A 19,640-nucleotide genomic window follows, 5' to 3' on the forward strand; every position below is an offset into this window, starting at 1 on the left:
AGCAGTGTGTGGCTTTTGTGTTCTCTCTTCTTCTTTCCTCCTCTTCTGCCCAACCTTTAGATCTCAGTTGGAGCATCACTTCCTTAGAGAACCTTTTCCTGAATGCCCAGATTGGGTCAGGGATGATTGTTATATGGTCTCTTAGCCCCTTTTAATCTTCCACCACAGCACTGCTCACAACTGTGATTTCATATTTGTGTGATTATGTAGTTAATGTCTGCCTCTCCCCACTCTAAACTGACTCTAGCCATGTGAGGACCGGGGTGCCTGCTGTTGCTCATGCTTGTCCCCCAGGGCCTGTCTCAGTGCTTGGAACACATTCTTAGGGAGCATTTGTGGAATGACTAAAGAAATGGAAATATCTTCTATCCTAAAATGAATCTATACATGAAGTTGTTGATCTATTGCCTTCCTTCCTTCTAGTATCACATTTAGGAAAATTAATTTAAATTTCTGATTTCTACTCTTGCAGCTTCAGTCTGCTGCAAGTAGGCTTTATTTCAAGCATTTCCAAGTAGTCCTTGCCTGCGACCCACTCGGGTGATTCAGGAGAGGCTGATCCACAGGAACATCAAAGCCATCTTTCAGATGTCCTGGAGCTAAAGAGAAGGGAGGAGACCACACTTGAGAGCTAGAGTGAGAAAGTCTATATGATTCCTGGCAGAACTTCAGCCAGTGATTACAGCTCAGTATTGCTCAGCAGGGACCCTCAAGGTTCATCCCAGTCAGGAAGGGCAGTGTGCAACACCTAAAGGCAAGAGCCCCTAAGGTCCTCCTTAGCTACTCATGAAATGAAAACTCTCCCCATTTGGTCTTGGCTGTAAAGAAATGGCCATTTCCTCAGAAGGTTTGGGAAACTCCATGGGACTATTGAGATAAGTCACAATGACCCCTTGAATAGATCGAGGTGGATGAGTCCCTGGAAAAAGGATGAAGATTTCCAGGAAGGGAAAGGGGAAGGGCTAGCTGTACCCGTGCCTCCTAAATGGAGGTTGGCAGAGGATGCCACTCTCCACCTCCTGGTCCAAAACCAAGGCCAGAGGAAGGTCAGTGAAGAGTGTCCCCAGAGAGACACAAAAGCTGAGAGACTTCTGCCTACCCAGATCTATGTGCGTTTGGACTAGGGTGCCAGGAAGAAATGCCACATATACTCTTTGGGCTGCTTTGCCTGTGAAATACCATCTTTGGGGGCCCTACCCTGAGTGCAAATGAGCTTTGGAAAAAATGCTAAGTTCCTACATTCTAGGAAAAGATTTCTGGAGAGAGACAGCCATCTTTGCAAAGGATTGCCAAGATTTTACTGGGGAGGTGCACCACGGCCTAGAGGGCAGGCATGACCATCCTCATTTTGGGATTGTGAAGGCTGGGCCTGGATTCCAGAGCCTAATCACATGAGATACCCCTGCCTCATGGAGAGAGTGAGCAATCCTGACAGACAGTCTAAAAAGAAGATGGCTTTGTGGGTCCCAGGGGAAGCCACATCAGGAAGTAAGTTATACATTAATCTCTGGATTGGGCTTTTGATCTTCTCCACGATCTGTGAAGCCTTGTGAGAGCTTACAGCTTGATTGAGCGGTGCTGTGGAGAAGTGATGGAAGTTCTCATCTCCTGAGTCAGTGTAAAAGGATGGTTGTGGCAAGAGACCCCAGTGGCAGCTTGTGGGGCCCAGCACAGTAGCCTTGGAGGAGGCTCACTTAACCGGTGCTGCAGAAACCAGTCCTAAGCAGGCACAAATGCTTGAGAGATAACAGGGGCTGGAAGTCCTGTGCATTGTGACTATTGTTATTAGCTGTGCTGGTGCAGGGAAGAGGCCCCATCCCAGAAGAGCACCTCCCACTATGCTAATCTGTGCTAATTGCACAGCCACCTTCAGCCCAGCACAGGCCAACAGAGCTTCTTTCTTTAGACACATGCATGTCTGGCAGGCAGGCACATGCCCTGCCCACTCTTTGTCTTTTAAACACCTAAAGATTCTTCTCACTCCTCTCTGTCCTTGTCCCTGTTTCCTTGGCCATTTTCATTCCCTAATGGCACCATTTTCTCCTGGTGTTCCCTATAAAGCTCTGAATACTTTTCATCAGTCTGTTTCTCGGAATCTCTGCCTCCCTCCTCCTCCTCCCTTTCAAACGTTGGTGTCTCAGGGTTCTGTCCTCCTCCTAGCTCTGCTGTCACCGTCGAAACTATCTTTGGGGGATCTTGGTCAGCTACTGCCAGGATGCCCACCCATGCCAGTTTTCTCTCTCTTCCCAAATATTTTTCCTGCTCTGGGGTCTATTGAGTTTTCTAAAAAATGTATATATATGAGATATGATCTTTTTCCTTACAGATAGTTTAAATTAGTTGCTATAAATGGCATCTTTTAATAGGAAACAAGTATTGTCCTTACGTCTGCATTTAACTATTCAGACTACTTTGATTTTTAGTTGAATTTAGAATGATATTAAAAATTTTGTAGTTTATTTAAATCATAATTATATGAGATACTTAATATGTACATTTAATTTTTATTGGTAATAAAAATCATAATACTGAAGTAAGGATTAAAAGCCACTTAGGGGAATATAGAAACAGTAATAATGTCTTAGTACTTATAGTTAATAGAATTATTCTTTGAAATTACCTTGTCTCAAAAATTAAAGCATAAAATGAATTTATAGATACTCAGTTTTTAAAGCACTTTTATACATAGAAAAAACTTAGCCTTATACGTGGGCACAAATGTTGCTTATAAGGGAAAGGAATGTTTCCTTGGTAGCTAGCCATAAGTATAGTTACCAATGGAGAACGGAGAACTGTAATTTCCTTAGTCCCTAGATACATACAGGGGAGTTTTTTCTTTTCTTTAACATAAAAATGAGTTAATGCCCCTCAGAATTTTCTGTCAATAGTTAACTGCTCTGAAACTAGATCTCAGAGACAAAGTGACTCTGGAATTACTTAGATAATTCAAGAAAATCTTTCATTTTCATACAGAGTACTTCATTTAAACCATACAAGTTTGGGTTTTGCTTTTTCTCAAAGGTTATGATTTTTTTTTAAAATTCTTTTTTAGTTAACCACAGATGATCTGGGCATAGAAAACAAGTTCAGGGCGAGGGCCAGGACACAGGACAACCATTCTAACTTGGTGTCACCATCTGCCGAAACGAGAACGACACATACCGAAACACTCGTGGCAATCTATAGTGCCTCTATAAACGACAATAAATGAGACAAACACTAAGCATAGTGCAAATATGCAGAATAGCGCTGTTCTGGGTCCTCAGAATCGGTGAGGCAAGTCTGCTGCAGCTCCAGGTGTCCACTTGAGCACAGTGATGGCCTTGTAAACAGATTGTGACGTGGCCAGAGCCATCTGTGCTGCTCCACAGACCAGCACAGAGTCCAACAGAAGGGAGGAGCCGCAGCGAGTTCCCCTAACCTTCCGCCCGTTCACAGCCTAGCGGTGCGCCTGTAGTTCAGGATCAAGAGGTATCTATCTGCACATCTGGACCCATTTTTGAGTCATCCCCATGGGAAGAGGAGTTGAGATGTTTGGCTGGCTCAGCTGCCTGGGCAGCTGTGAACTCAGCGGGAACAGAAGCCTCAGAGCACGTGTATTTATTGCTGATTAGGACCCCGGGCCTGATAATGAAAGTAAGTGGAACTTGATTGGTTGGTTTGTTCATGGAAGCGACGTCCTCATTGGCTGTCAGGGCAGCCGTTTGCCAAGGCTGGGGAAGAAAAGGTAGAGGAAGCGGAGAGCCGGAAGAAGTAACCCTAGAAAAGGCAAGGGATGCTGTATAGGCAGGAGTTAAGATGCTGCAAGGGCGGAGAGGAGAAGTGTTTCCGAAGCATGGTTGTGAAGTGGTTATGAGCTGGGTATATTAAGCTAGACTCCCCAGTTTCAAATTCCAGCTCTCATGACCATGGGGAAGTTCCTTACCCTCCCTTTGCCTAAATTTCCTCATAAAAGATGAAAATAACAGTCTTTATGTAGGAGAGTTGTTGTGGGATTATATGAGTTAATAGAGGTGGGGCAATTAGAGCAGCATGAAACGCACAGAAAAATTGCTCAGTGAGTTTGCGCCTTCATTAGCCGCTGTGATGAATGTTCTTACATAGCGCCTGAATATGTATCACTGCTTCCCCTGGGACCCGCAGCCACACAGCACACCAGCCATGGGTGCAGAGTGTGGGAACCGGTAGCCGTCCTTGCGTGCGCCTCTGCATTTGAGGAATTGCCAGACTAAAAGCAGAGCACTTTCTAGAGAACGCAAAATAATTGGAGCCTTTAGTGCAAGGCTCTATAAACTCCACGTAGGTCGGTAACATTTTAGGGCATTTTTGTGGGAAACACGCACAGACACACGCACACTCAGTGATCTCTTGCTACGTGGCACACATTCTGTTAAGCGCTCTACATGTGTAATATCACATACTTCTCACAGCAATTCTGTGAGGCAAGCCTAACTATTATCTTCATTTCAAAGATGAAAGATCTGAGTTTTGGGTGTGTTACAGTTACCTGGGATCCAATATCCGGTAAATGGTATAGACAGAGTTTGGACCCATGTCTTCCTGACTCCAAAGCAAACGCTCTTAACTGAGGTACTGGAAGGTGTGCAGGCCACGGTGGTCAAAGGGAGGTCAGGGTGGTGAACACAGCCTGTAATGCTCTGAGGAAATTGTCACACTTTCTGGAGTTTGTGAGCTGAAAATTATGAAGCTTTGTTCTCTGTCACAGGGTTGAAATTTGACAGTTACACTAAAGAAGGGTGTCCAAATGATGGAGCTTTGTTTCCTGTATCCGAGATCCACTTCTCCTCGGCCCTCATTTCCCTCCTCATGAGAGGGAGAGTCACACTGCTTGCATCGGCCATCTAAAGCCCACCCAATATCTTCTGTTTTGTAGGAGTGAATATTCACTTTATTCAAAGTTCACCCGATGCTAATATCAAACCTGCTGTTATGTTTGCTTCCATTCTGTCGAACGTTCTTCTCCTTCTGTTTCCCAAGATGCGGAGTTTGGGTATCCTCAGGGCAGGGAGGCAGCAGACTGATTCCTCTGCTGAATGTCCCCAGGTGGGGTGCCAAGTGGGTCTTCCTCTTAGCGTTGTCAAGGTCATTACTCCTCTCTTGCTGCCTGAGCCTCCCACCTTGTCCTCCCGATGTGGCCGACCCTCTGAGGCATGGTCAGGGGTGCTGTTTAATTCCGAGACATTTTCCCTGGGCATCTGCTCTAGGTTACATTATTCTTCAAAGAGGGACCACCCTCCACCCACTCCCCCTGCAGCAAGTGTGCCAGTCAGCCTCCTCCAATGACTTTCCTTCTTCCTCAGGGGTGGGGAAACACATCCTCTAGACTCCCAACGTGCATGCTGTAAAGGCAGTTGCCTTCAGCCATTTCTACACTTTGACTTTGGAGTCAGGGTGAGAGCTGGGTGGTTCTCTGAAACAAGTGGTTTCAGAGAAACGGGCTTCTCTGAAAGGCTGGCCCAGCAGGCGGAGCAAAGACGCCTCCTGCTCAGAGAGGTCCTGTAACTTGTTTGTGTGTCTAAGCCACCCATCCTTCACCTGAGGACTTTTTCCGCAGGGGTGGGTTTGGCCCCAGTGATAGGGGAGGGGGCAGGAAGCCCCTCTGGAATTATTTACTCTGCATTCCTCTCTCTTCCTTTCTCTCAAAGAGAGGCTTAGCAGTTGGGTGGGAATTTTCTTTAGTGCATATCTTTTTTTTTTTTCTCTTCATACTTTTAAAAAATTCATTTATTTTTATTGAAGTATAGTCAATTTACAATGTCATGTTAATTTCTGGTGTACCGCATAGTGATTCATATATATATAATATATATATTATATATATATTTCTTTTCATTATAGGCCATTACAAGGTATTGAATACAGTTCCCCGTGCTATACTTTTTTTTTAAAAAGAAAGTTCTTTGTTATTTAATTATTTTATTTTTTAAGTGGAGGTACTGGGGATTGAACCCAGGACCTCCTGCATGCTAAGCATGAGCTATTTCCCACCCTGCTTTAGTACATATCTTGACTAGTCTGCTTGATGATCTGCTATGTAGAAAATCTTCCAAAGTTCGTTCTCTGACTTGCGATGAGAAGATTTTGGAAATTAAGGAGTGTGTGGGGGTGGGAGGGGGAGGGTGCTCTTGCTCAAGGAAACCAGGCTTTCAGGAGTATTTCTCACTGTAAACTTTACAAATCTGATTTAACACTGAAATCTGAGCGATTCTTTTCCTCCAGGTAATATGGGCTTTTCCCTCAAGGCAATGAAAGCCCTTGATTCAATGTCTGGGAGAGCCTTAGGGAATTAAAAATACATGGTTACATTATTTTCAAGATATTACAGCCATTACATGTATATCTAGTTTAATGTTACTTTCTGTGTGGATTTCCATTTTGTGATCCTCAACTTTAATAAAATTTTTACTTAACTGTTCCAGGGTGATTTCAGTTGCAGTTTAGACCAGAGCATTAAACAGAGAACAACAATGGCCATGGGTTCCTGGGGGAAGGAACCAGAGATAGATTTAGGATACCAGCCTCGGGCTGTGTTGTGTGGTCCTTCAAAGATCCCAGCCTCCCCCTTTAGTCAAGAGACTCGGGGTTTGTGAGTTGGCTTAAGTCTAGACGGATAAGGTATACATTTCCACTATGGTGATTTGAGTTAAGATTCTGATGCCTAAATCTAGACCACCTCTGTCAATTTAGGTACAGAAATGCTTTAAATAGGCAATCCATCTGCTTTATTTCTAGGGCTCATTGCTGATTCCATGGACAATTCACCGTCCCCAGGAATCCTTGCGGGTCAGAACAGCCTGACTTAATTTTCGCTGGAGGCTACTGTTTAATGGTATGCCCTTTCTCACTGGTGGTTAATTGCTAACACCTGGTCTCTGCCCTGCTGGGATCGCATTATTTCCATTGAGATCAGGAAGCTAAATTTTAATGCATCATCCTCCACTGTTGTCTCCAGCTTTCAGAGGACATCCAACACAGAGCTTTTCAGTCTTTCGGTGGCTTTCTCATCAATGCCTTGGTAAAGGAAGTATTCTGTGAGCCATCCCTAGGAGGTACAGTTGAGGTGGTGAGCAGGTTGCCACATAATGGATTCAGTCCAGCCTCCCATTCTCCATTAGGGCTCCTTCCTCTCCTATAACTCTGGAGCCTTCCCACATTTTGACCTCAGTGATGTCGATCAGGGGTCAGCAAATTTTTTCAGTAAACAGAAAATAGTAAATATCTTAGACTATGAGGAGAATATGGTCTCCATCACAACTACTCAGTTTTGCCATGATAGCTCAAAAGCAGCCACAGGCAATATGGAAATACATAAGTATAGCTGTGTTCCTATAAAGTTTTATTTATATAAACAGATGGAGGACTGGATTTGGCTAATGGGCCATAGTTTATTGGCCGCTGATGTAGATAACTTTTGGATCCAGCTTCAGTTAGCTAACTTAGCAAACCATCAACACCACTGTTGATGATCTAATACGTTATTTGCGAGTCCTTGGTGACAGGTGCTCTCAGGGAGCTAATGCTCTCAGAATCCACTTCCACACATGCTCCTCAGTCCTACTGGCACATGTTGTCTCTCTTTTGTTGTATAGATTCTCTCCTTTAGAGCTGGCCTTGTATTACTCTGTCTGGACTATGTAGGGCTTTAACTCTTGTTAGGGCCCAGAGTCAATGAGGGGGATTAGGGGTGAATCCTGAGAACAGTCATTAGTTTGTGGGACAGTTCTTCCTGGTTAGTCAGTGAAAGGCTCCTTACTAAGGATTAAGCTAGTTCCCTTGGAGGGTGGGCAGAGTATTCTTAAAGGAGAGAGAGTTCCTTGAACTCTACAAGGAATGTTCAGAGTTCCCCTTTGTATTTACCAGTGGTAATGTATAGACCACCCTTGCCCCCCCGCCAATAAATGAGCCTTCTGCATTCAGGGTGGGAAGAGCTGGGCACCCTTTGTCACTGGGAATAGTAACTGCATGGAATATGATGGCCTTAAGGAAAATAGAAGCATGTAAGGAAGGAAAGGTAATAGGTAATATGACAAGTTGACCTGGTCTGGACCTGCATGTATTTCCTGTTGGCTTTTGAGGAATGGGGAGGGGAACTGCTGAGCTGAGAGGCTCAAGATGGTGGTCAGATGTAGTCAGGCACCAAGAGAGATTGCTCTAAAGGCATATATTTCAGAATTGCAGAGTCAAATGCAAATTAGTCAAAAAGAGAAAATATGATTTTACATTTTAGATCATTTCAAACATTCAGAAGAGTTTCAGGAACTGTACAAGAAACACCATTAACCCTTGACCCAGATCACCAAGTGTTTACATTTTGCTCCAAATGTTTATCATGCTTTCTCCCCTCCCTCTTTCTCTTGCTATATGTAGTTTTTGCGTGTGTGTGTAAACTTTTTCTTTCTGAACCGTTTGAGAGTACATTGAGGAATTGTACTTCTTTATCCTGTAATAATTCAGTGTGTACTTCCTAAGAAAAAGAACATTTTCTTTATTATCAAAACTCAGAAATGTAATATTGATATATAACATTACCTAATCTGCTGCCTATTCAGATTTTATCAATTGTCCCACCGATATCCTTTACAGCTTTTTTTTTTTTTTTCCTCTTGGTCTAAGATGGAGCAAGGTCGTTCTTGTAATGGATTCAGTTTCAATCTGTCTAGAACCATTCCTTAGCCTTTGCTTTTTTTGACTTTGACAATTTGAAGAGTGCATTATAGAATGACAGTTAATCTAGTTACTAAATTATTTTGTAGCATGACATTTAATTTGAATTTATCTAATTTTTCTTAATTTCAGATTCATTTTGTTTCTATGTATTTTTGGTAAGAAAGCAATGGAAGAAATGCTGTTTAGTTCTTAGACCATGATATTGAGAGGCACGTGACATCAGTTTGTTCCAGTGTTAGTGATATTAGCTTTCTGCACTGTAAACTAACTTTTTATTTTTGTAATAAGTAATTCATAGGAAGATACTACACAACTGTGTAAAAATAATGTTCCTCATCAAGCTTCCACTTCCTAGTTTTAGCATCCACTGATGATTTTTCTACTCCATCATTCTCTCTGTGTTAGTGGTCATTATACCGTAAGAGATTTTCCTCTTTCCCGTTTAATTATTGATTTACTTACATCAGAATGAACCCATGGATTATTATTTTATTCACTGGGTTATAGTCCGTTATTATCAGTAGTTTGTTGCTTAATTTGTCCCAGATTTGGCCAGTGGGGTTCCTTCAAGCTGCTTCCTGTGACCTTTGTCAAATTCTCATGGTTATTTTGACACTTCCTTTTTGGCACAACAAGCTGCTCCAGGGTCATCCTGTACTTTTTCCTGAAGCATCCCTGAAACCAGGCATTGCTTTGAAGGATTTCTGGTTCATTGGAGTAAAGAATGGCATTTAGCAAGCAAGAACTTGGCTCAAGACTGCTCATTGCTACTGTGTGTGATTTATTTTAGGCCTTCTCAGATACAAGAGATAAGGAATACATGGACATATGTATAAATGGGTGTGGAGTCTTTAGTGTCTTGGGCACACTTAGTTATAGCAAATAATTCTCTATTTTGAGACTAACCATTGAGATGTTGGTCCTGGTACTTGGGTAACTGTTAGGAGTGTAAGCTTTCAGGTAATCACAGTTCTTAGAAGATCTCCTATTAATATTACACATAGAGTTGATTTGACTTGATTTTAAAAATCAACAAATATTTACTGAGAACTACTATATCCTCCCCTTCCAGATACAGAATTAATAAAGAAAAAAAATAACCTAGTGATTTCAGGATGGACAGAGTGATACTATAGGGAACACATGTGCACACAATTCCAGAATACAGTTGAGATTTCCACAGTAAATAATTTCTATCATGTTTTTAAAGAAAATTTTCAAGCCTAATATCAGATGTAAGAGTTTACCTTGAAATTAAGAGAACTTTTTCTGCTTCTAGTTTTAGTTCTTGATTCTTCCCTACTGTATGATATCTCGTTGTCTAATTATATATCCTTGAAAATTCATTCTTTCAATGGACATTTGAGTTATTACTCTGTTTGTTTTCTGTATAAGAATTCTCATTGTTTCCTCATCAACATTTAGTATTATCAGACTTTATTATTCTTTTGGTTACTGTTTTGCCAGTCTGGCAGTTGTGAAGTGCTATTTCTTAATGGCCTAAATTTATGTTTCTTCCAGAGAGGTTTTCATCTGTTAGCTTGGAACCACTGTGATGATTTTAACATGGGGCCACCTGAGCCCCATTTGAGCAACCAAGTGGACCTCTCTGATTTAGCTTCACCACCTCAAGGGGGAGCCCCAAACTAGATTCCTGTCCCAGAACTGGAACAAATCTTCCCAGAGTAACAACTGGTTTTGTGTTTTCTTGTTCCTGATCTTTCTAACTTTATTTCACTCTTTCCCAATAGTTTGAACTTCCTGTCTGTACCCAGCCATGCATTATAGTGTTTATCTGGGATCTAGTTGTACTGTAGTAGAAGAGCTCTCAGAGATTCTAACCCACTTCATTTCCAGAAGCTGAAGCCAATGATGTACACATTTTTTTTAGCAATATGCAAAAAGGTCACAGAACACTCCGTTCTCCCAGCCGAAATTTTCATAATCTGAGCATTTCACTAGCCACTCACATTGAATGCTAGGAGAGTGGAGTACAGTGACTTTTGAACAACACGGGTTTGGACTGCATGGGCCCACTTATATGCAGATTTTTAAAATAAATTTGTCCTGCAGTACTACATCATCTAGTTTTGTTGAACCTATGGATGCAGCGCCACTGATTAGGAGGGCCAACTGTAAAGTTATGTGTGGATTTTGATTGGGTGGTTGGGGGGATTTGTGCCTCTAACCCCAGAGTTGTTCAGGGGTTGACTGTAAACATTTTCAAGATAGACAAAGGAAATTTGTTTGCTATTTCAACCTTTGCTATTTGCTCAGAAGCTCCTGGCATCTTGTGGCCTCTAGCCCTCAGGATTGAAAGATTCAGGCTTTACCAGACATAGTATGATTGCTCCCTCCTCAGAGTTACCAGGAAAATGCCTTGAATCACATGGTTCCTACAGACGTAGAAGGCAGAGATGGTTTAGGATGGGTGGGTAGGGAGTTGACTCTATTTAATGTGTAAGGTGCCAGCTAAAAATTGACACTTGCCATCTGCCTCTACAAGGGTTAGATCATGAGTCACTGAAGCCACTGACCTACAACACACCTGGAAAAGAGTTCAGGACAGAGATCAGGAATGTGGCACTGTGTGCTCTGGGAAAAACTGGCAGAACAGGCCTTCAGATAGTTAGACATTTTCAGGAGAAGCTTTTATGAGCCCAAATTCTTACATCTCTTTATATCTAGAAAAACACTAAAGTTATTAATGGAGACATCTGCTCCTCAAGACTAGCAGTAATCTCACAAGACTAGAAGCAACCTTCTGCAAAAATGTGTGCTGATTGCATGTAACCCCTTCACCAAAATCACAAATATGCTGACCTCCCCCCTTACCTCTTTGGGGCAGTTCCTCAGAGCTGTCTGAAATGCTGTCTCTTGGGCTACAGTCTTCATTTTGCCCCCAATAAAACTTAACTCACAGCTCTCACAATGTGCATTTTTTTCAGTTGACAAAGGAAATCAGGCTGGGGTATTCCCTGGTACCTGGTGGGGGACTCTAGAATATTTTCCATTCTGATGAAGCCACCTCCACAAATGGAGCCCCAGCTGACCCTTTAGTCCTCAGTGCCCCCACCCCTGAACTCCATGCCCTCGGTGCTTTTAACCACACTGGACTCTGCTCTTCAACTGATATACAGGACACATTCCAGCCTGTTATGTTCATGCTGCGCTCTCTGCTTGGACTGCCCTCTTTTCTTCTCTTTCTTGTAAATACCAAGTCTACCTTTCTGACCCAGCTTAGACTTCTCCTGGATCTTTTCCTTTTGTCCATGACACTTTTAATACAGTGAATTATGTCCTCCCAGATTAAAATTTAAAAAGCCTAAGAATGTGGCTCCTCAGTGCCTAACACAGTACTGAGCATGAAATAAGTACTTGATGGATGTTAAATGATGGAGTGAAAAGCAAAGGAACAAATTAATGTCCAAGTTCTTATATTTGCTGTATTCTGAGGTCAGGCTGAAGCCTTCCAGAAGGGTCGGAAGAGTGAGGATCATCCTCAGAATTGGAGTGAGGAAAATATACTGCTCTGTTTCCTCACCAGCCACAAGTCCAACAAGATAGAGTCATTATTTTGCTGTCCAGAAAGTGGATGGATGGGAACGAAGTGTGCTGCTTTGATGTGAGGCTAGGGGGTCCATTCAGCAAGCTCCCAAGGCTCTGCCAGGGCATTCCCCAGGAAACACCAATAAACAGCTAAAAGAGAGAGGGCTCTGTTGTAGAGGGAAGTCCTGGACCTCCAGTGCCCTGCTGGTGGGAGAGGAGAGTGACCTGCAACCCGTCTCACCTGCATCTGGTTAGCTCTAGGTCTTCCCATTCAAACATTTTTCTTTGAGGTGGCTCTGACTGGGATTCAAAGATGAACAATATTTAAGAACATTCATTCAGAAATTTACCACTTATTTGCCAGAAGCAGACCATGGACCATTTTGTGTCTGAGTTTCTGGGCAACATGTTTTGCCTATTAGAGTGTCATCACCTTTCCATCAAATTTTAACCTCCCAGGACCTCCAGGCCCCCTTTACATGCTCACAGTAGAGCTTCTCCTTTCCTTCTTTCTGTGACTCTTTGAGTGATGCCACTGTAACCTGGGGAGTTGAACTGAGGTCTGGGAAGTCCCTTCTTTCAGCCATCTTTTTTTCAGGGTTTGGTCATTCATCTTTCAACACAGAATATTTCTTCACCAATGTTCTGTGGGTTCCCTGAGTAAGACTGCAGGCTGTAAGCCTCATTGTGTGTCTTAGTCTAGATCTGTGGCTCTCAAATACACCAGAATCACCTGGAAATCTTGTTAAAACACAAATTTCTGGACCTCACCACTAGAATTTATGAATCCATATGTATTAGGTTAGGCCCAAGAATTTTCATTTCTAATAAAATCCAAGGTAATGCTGATACAGCTGGCCCTGGGAACACACTTTGAGAACCACTGGCTTCTAACTTTGAGACCCATTTATTTCATCCTGTGGAGATGATGATGGGATGGGTTATTAGTTATGACACTGGCCAAGCTGCTACAACTAAAAAACCCCCAAACATACTAACTCAATCAAGAAAGATATTTATTGCTTTCCAATGTAAGAGTGCAGTGGTGAGTGGTCCACTGCTAATAGGAAATCTGTAACTTTTTCAGGAACTTCCCACCTTGTCCTGGGCATTTCTTTTTTCTAAGGAAATGGAAAAGGGCAAAGGAACAGTACAGACAGGTAGTGATGACTCTCAGGAGATGGCCTGGATATTACATACACCATTTCAGCTCCTATCGCATCAGCCAGTACTGTCAATAGCCACGCCTGCTTCAGGAAGGCTAGAAATGTAGCTACTTGGCCAAGCAGAAATGTTGTAGAGTTTATTACAAAGAGAAGAGAAGGAGATATACTGGTTGATGATTTGCTGTTGCTGCCTTGAATGAGGTTTTAAAGTTAAACAACTAGCAGGCAACACTTACAAGGACAAATGGAGGTAGGAGATGATGGCCTGGGACCCATAAATCTTATGTTTGGGGGAGTTGATTTGGAGGCTGAATTTGGAAGTTGGTTTATGAGTTCTTTGGTTTAGGATTTTGGTGTGAATATTTGATAACCTGAGGTACATTTATAGATCAGGAAGAAATTATGCAGTAAGTGCTATTCTTTTGTTATTGAAGTCCATTGTGACATGCATAATTCATTTTTCTTAATATGTTCACTTGTCCAGTCATTATTTATTTTTGTGAGCTTATATTTATATTAGCCTTTTCAATTAAGATCTGCACTGATGAAACAAAAAAAAGTCTAGAAGGGTTATTGGTTTTAGACAAGTGTATTTTACTTCATTCAACATGAGTGATATTTTTCAAGGTCTGAAAAGGACTTTATTATGTAATTATAAAGGTCTCAAGATCTCATATTTTGCCTTTAATAATGTAGTGGGGAAATGTGCTTATTCCTATTCATGCAAATCTAAATGCTGCTGGAGCTAATTCACAATAATTTGATAAGAATTTGAAATGGAGGCAATATTAAAAATACAGCATGCACTATGATAAAAAGTGCAATGGTCGTTTTGACATTACTATTTCTGGCTGATGCTAGGATTGGTGCCAAAAAAGACATTATTTTTGACACTTGAAATATTATAAGAATGATGCATTATATCTACTTGACATTATTATTTCTGATGATGCTTATGTCCCTTCATTTTAACCCTGGAGGGTAAGATAAAAGGTTAGTCTTTTTCAGAAGATTAAAACATATTTTTAATCTTACTTCTTTAGGCTAAGTAGAGAAAAGATTTGAAAAATTATGTAGAAAATCAGCAATATTTTTAGATCACCATGAACATGGTGCTGCCTTATTTACTTTTCAGGTGGTATCATGAGGGTATTATAACTTCTTCCATTTTGCCGAGGAATTTAGTAAGATTTAGAGATATTAAGGGCAGTAAGTCATTCAGCAGCAAACGTTCACTTGGTAGCAAAGTCAAGACTGAAGCAATTTCTGTCTCCAAATCCTGTATACTTTCTACTATACCACACTGCCTCTCATTACAGTAGACAAATAATCATGATCATTCATATTTTAAAAGACTACCTATTGTCCGGCCAATCACTCAATTTATCACTTTCTTTTCTTTTTCTTCAGATTATATTCCACTATAGGTTATTTCAGGATATTTTGTATAATTCCCTGTACTGGACAGTAAATCCTTGTTGCTTATCTATTTTTTATCATTTTATTTTCTAGGGTAGATTTCCAAAAAGAGAGCTTGGATTGCCTAAGTTCTTAGATTTAGCCACCTATAATTGTTATGAAATGTCTTCATGCTCACAATCCATGTTAAGTGCTATTCGTTGTAGCTCTCCTGATTTTGAACTTTGGGCAAAGATTAACATGCTCAAGGGTTACAGGTACAGTCAAACAGCTACTGGTGGGATATTCCTCAAGTTGTGGCATCTGTGTAGACTTAGGGGGCATTTCAACAGGGGAAGGTTAAGCCCATCAACTTTTGACAAGTTAAAAAAAATTTTAAGTTAAATTAAAATATTAAAAACTAGACAAATTAAACGTAAAATACAGAATTTCTAATCTCAGTGAGATCATATTGCTTTAACTTTCCGCAGAATAAAAACATCTAGTTCCATCTGGTGATGGATAGTTTGAGTTACTGGTCAAATTCTTTCTTTTCTTTCTCTTTATTTACCTAGAAAACCCCACCTTGCAGAGATTTGGTGAACTGGCCAATAGTTCTGGATGTTCAGGCCAAATATCCATCTAGTGATATTACGTAGTTTTCATACCGAAGACAGCATTTAGCACTCTCCCATCAGCTATAAAGTGAGAAACAGATTGCACACAGAAGCCGGAAGAGCTCATGAAGGTTTCATACTGAGAGGTAGAGGACAGTGGCCCTTTAAGTTCATTCTGGAGTTTCCTTTAACTCTGTTCCATTTCAGAGTTTACACATGGTAATGAAATAAGCTTTATAACTTAACTTATAAAATATACCATCAGTTTTTTGTCTGTAGGTGTGAAGAAAATCATCAGCTCTTATAATGTTAAACTCTTGGAGATAAGCCATTTGTATCACAGTTTGGTTTTCTAAAGAGGGCCTGATATCTTGTTTTTAACAATAGCAATATTTTGATCTGTTTCAAAATACTGGATATATCCCTAAAAACATGTCAGCTGAGGAAGTAGAGAAATGGTCTCTCTTACATAACCGAAATTTCTCATTTAAAATGTGGCCTGCTTCCTTTTTAGAGAGTACACTGCACGTGGAGAAGCATCTCTTGTCCTGGCTGACCATCTCTTTATATAGCACGCTGAAAATAAAGTTCTCAGAGTTCCTGTGTATTGGATATTGGTTATGCTTTGTCTACTGATTTTAATCTGGTGGGACTTTTATCAGGGGCCCTTTCCTCTACTGTTCAAGGTGGAGAATTTGAACCCAATGCAGAGGGGAAGGGGAAGTTAAACAGCCGGCTCCCTGTGCTAACTCTTGCTTTTACCCGCGTGGCTCTGATACACCACCGTTGTTGGGCTTCCTGAGTCTTAGCCTCTGGGGCTGATTTCATTCCTGTTCATCCCCAAACCTGTTTCTCTCTCTGGCCTGCCATCAATTCTGTGAGCTCCTGTTACAATTCCCACAAGTTTATTTATATTTAAGTCAGCCAGAAATTGGTCCGGTTTTCTGTAAGAAAAGAACTTTGACCTGATTATATTCAAAATTATCACCATTTCCTGCAACAGTGAACCAACCACAAATTACTTATTTTTTGTATTGACAAAGCAAGGTGTTTGATATTTTGGTGCAGAAACTTATTTCATAACACCCTTTCTTGCTGCATAGCTAGTGAGTGCTACTTAAGTACTTCATCCAATACACCACTTCTAGCTGTATCATGGCTCAAAAAAATTGGTGCTAAAATTTTTAAAAAGGCCTTTTCTCCTGTAGGATGAAATTTTAGTGATAAATATTAAAAAGGAATCATCCTTTTCCCTTCATATGTCTACCGTGCTTATTACAAGAACTGATTCGTACCGTACAGCAGTGCTGTCATCAGTAAAGTGAAGTAGCTGGTAGGATCCACGCATATTTGTAATTCTACATTTTGTGCCATTAATATTAGGTGACATACAACACGTTCACTAGATAAGACGAATTTTGCCAGTGACACTGTTATGAACTACATGTTTACGTCACCCCAAGTTCATGTGCTGAAACCTTAATGCCCAATGTAATGGTATTTGGATGTAGGGCCTTTGGGAGGTGGTTAAGCCTAGATGAGGTCATCAAGGTAGAGCCTCCATGATAGCATTAGTGTCCTCATAAGAAGAGTAGGAGACTCTCTCTGCCATATAAAGATACAGTGAGAAGACAGCCACCATTTATAAACCAGGAAGGGAGCCTTCACCAAAAATCCAACCATGCCGGCACCCTGATTTTGAACCTCCAGGCTTCAGAACTGTGAGAGATAATGTGTGTTGTTTAAACCACAGTCTATGGTGTGCTGTTGTAGCAGTATGAATTGATTAAGACAGATAGGTGCTGTTTTCTTTTTAGCACAGTATTTTTCATTAACTTTAGAGACTTCTGGTCAACACTATGATTTCTGTATTTTTGCAAGAAGGTGTGCAGTAATGTATAATGCTTCTGTATTTTTGTCTCTTCTACCTCTTTAGTAATAACTATCACCAAATGTTTTTCCCAGAAACATTATTTTGTAATTATTCTGAAAAAAAAAAACACAGTTGGCTTACAAAAGAGATCATTTTGCTTTGTTTGGAAATGAAATAGAAGCCTTGACAATGTTTTATATTTGAACTGCCATGGGGACTAGAAGGAATTCGATCACAAGTCCAGTATTATGGCTTATGCAAAGTAACTGTAACTGAAGATATAATCTTCCTAGCCTATTTTGCATTTGCTCCACGGTCATATTCATTATATATGTTTATGATATTATTCTGTTACAATATTTAGATTAATATTTTCTTTAGTTCTATTGTGCTTCAATAAACTAAACCTAAACCATATTCTCTGCTTTTGGGACTTAGCAACTTGACATTAGACAATAGTTAAGATAAAGTGCAACAGAAACAATAAAAAACCCAATGATAACAAATGTAAGTAGTAAGCACACAAATGATGTGAAAACGTGTTAGTTGAGATGAGCTACAATCTGTTACCTGGATGTTAGCTATGGTGACCAATCAGTATAACCTTTGTAGTGTACAGGCACACTTAATGCTATAATGATTGATAAGAACTTTAGAACTTCTTGTCAACAAATAGGAATTTAAAGGAATTCTCTTGGAATTCATAGGTAATATTACATCTAATCTTTGTGAAATATATACAAATAAACATGATTTTTCCTTTGGAATCACCAAATCACCTGTAGATCATTTGGTAATTCGTAGAGGCATTTAGAAGACCACAATTAGATAGGTGTTGGATTAGAATAGAATAGTGGTTTCCATACTCTTAATTATACACTCATTCCAGTAAAATCCTGGCTATAAATGTTTATCTATTAATGATAAATTTTATACACTTACTTCTCTTCCAAAATTTTATGTACATTTAAAACCTACGCAAAATTACAAAACAAAAAAAGATAAAATAAAAACAAAGTAAATTATGTTTTAAAAATAGACTCATGACACAAAAATGTACTTTTTAATATTTATCCCTAGGCGTGCTATTTTACTGAGCTGTGTATTGTTAAATATACTTTATTATTATTGAAAACCGTGGTCAACACTTTGTGATACAATGACTAAAAGCTATCTATGGTTGTGAGTCTACCCCACAAAGAAACAGAAAGTCAAATTAGTTTGGCATTTCGAGGCCATTTATTCCATCAAGATGCATCATGCTTGACCTGAAAACTTGGTCAACATGATCTGCTACTGAAATCACTATCACAAAGAAATATGTTGAGAGAAGGAACACACACACACACACACACACACAAACTTTGATTTACGTCCACTGCATCAGTTTTCACAGGGTTGGATAATTAAAAGGACCTACAAAATTCTCCATAGTATATTCACTTAAGCTTAAAGAAAGCTGAAGGATATGGTACAGCAGGAGGAAAAAGCACAAATATCACAGAGGTAAAAGACTTTCTGGCCAGCTCCCAGGTTCCTTTCTCAGTCACAAAAGATAGGTTGCCTTGATCTCAAAGAAATCAGAGTTCCAAGTGAAGAGATGTCTTTTATACTTCTCTGGCCATGTAGCTCAAATCAGGCTTTCTGAAGAGGCTTAATAACAGAAACCAAGAAAATACCCAGAAACCAGATGCAAACCATCCATCTGTATGTTTACTTATAGACATGATAAGCTGGCACAGGTTGCCCCTGGTCTTTCTTGGACCCTAGCTCAGGACTATATTCATCACTAGTTGGTACATTTCATTCATCACTAGTTGGTACATTTCATTCAAGTTTGCCCAAGGGTCAGCACCATGACTCAAATCTTCTCTGGAGATAATAAACATAGGGTTGCAACTGATCAGCTGAGAGTAACCCTGTTCTTACACCACCTACCCCCTGACCCTCTGTCAAGCTGTCTTAATTACAAATTGGTCATCATCATTCTTCTTTCTGCCTTTTGTGATATTTATAGAACAGAAAAAAGCAGAAAGATAAACACCAAACTACTAATCATTTGCAACATTCAATGACGTGTAGGTATTCTTAAAAAAATAAAAACATGTTTGCTTTTCAAACACTCTAGCACAGAATTGTTCATTATCACCTATAAGCTTGACAACTTTTTTTTTGGTCTCCACTACCAAGAATATTAGAGCATGGTGGCTGGAGAGCAGAGACAAGTCCTGGATTAGGGATGCACAGAAAATTCATATGTGTGAGTGTCCTAGCAGACGTGTGGAACATGGCGTCATGAAGTCCAGAATAGACAATAGGAGGAAAATCAAGATTTGTTTGGCACAAAGG

At 40.4% G+C, this 19,640-nt stretch overlaps 1 long non-coding RNA gene across 16 annotated transcripts in view; it reads left to right on the forward strand.

The window, feature by feature from the left end:
• Positions 1-19,640, forward strand: part of LOC105068683 (uncharacterized) — a 194,464-nt gene that overhangs the window by 144,421 nt on the left and 30,403 nt on the right. For 2 of the 16 annotated variants that reach the window (XR_012511677.1, XR_012511681.1), the window contains exon 5: positions 6,754-6,850. The exons of the other annotated variants lie outside the window; for them this stretch is intronic. This is a non-coding gene — a long non-coding RNA (uncharacterized LOC105068683). The remainder of the gene's footprint in view (positions 1-6,753; positions 6,851-19,640) is intronic. 16 annotated transcript variants of the gene reach the window in all.

Source organism: Camelus bactrianus, chromosome 2 (genome assembly GCF_048773025.1).
Source record: "Camelus bactrianus isolate YW-2024 breed Bactrian camel chromosome 2, ASM4877302v1, whole genome shotgun sequence".
NCBI lineage: Eukaryota > Metazoa > Chordata > Mammalia > Artiodactyla > Camelidae > Camelus > Camelus bactrianus.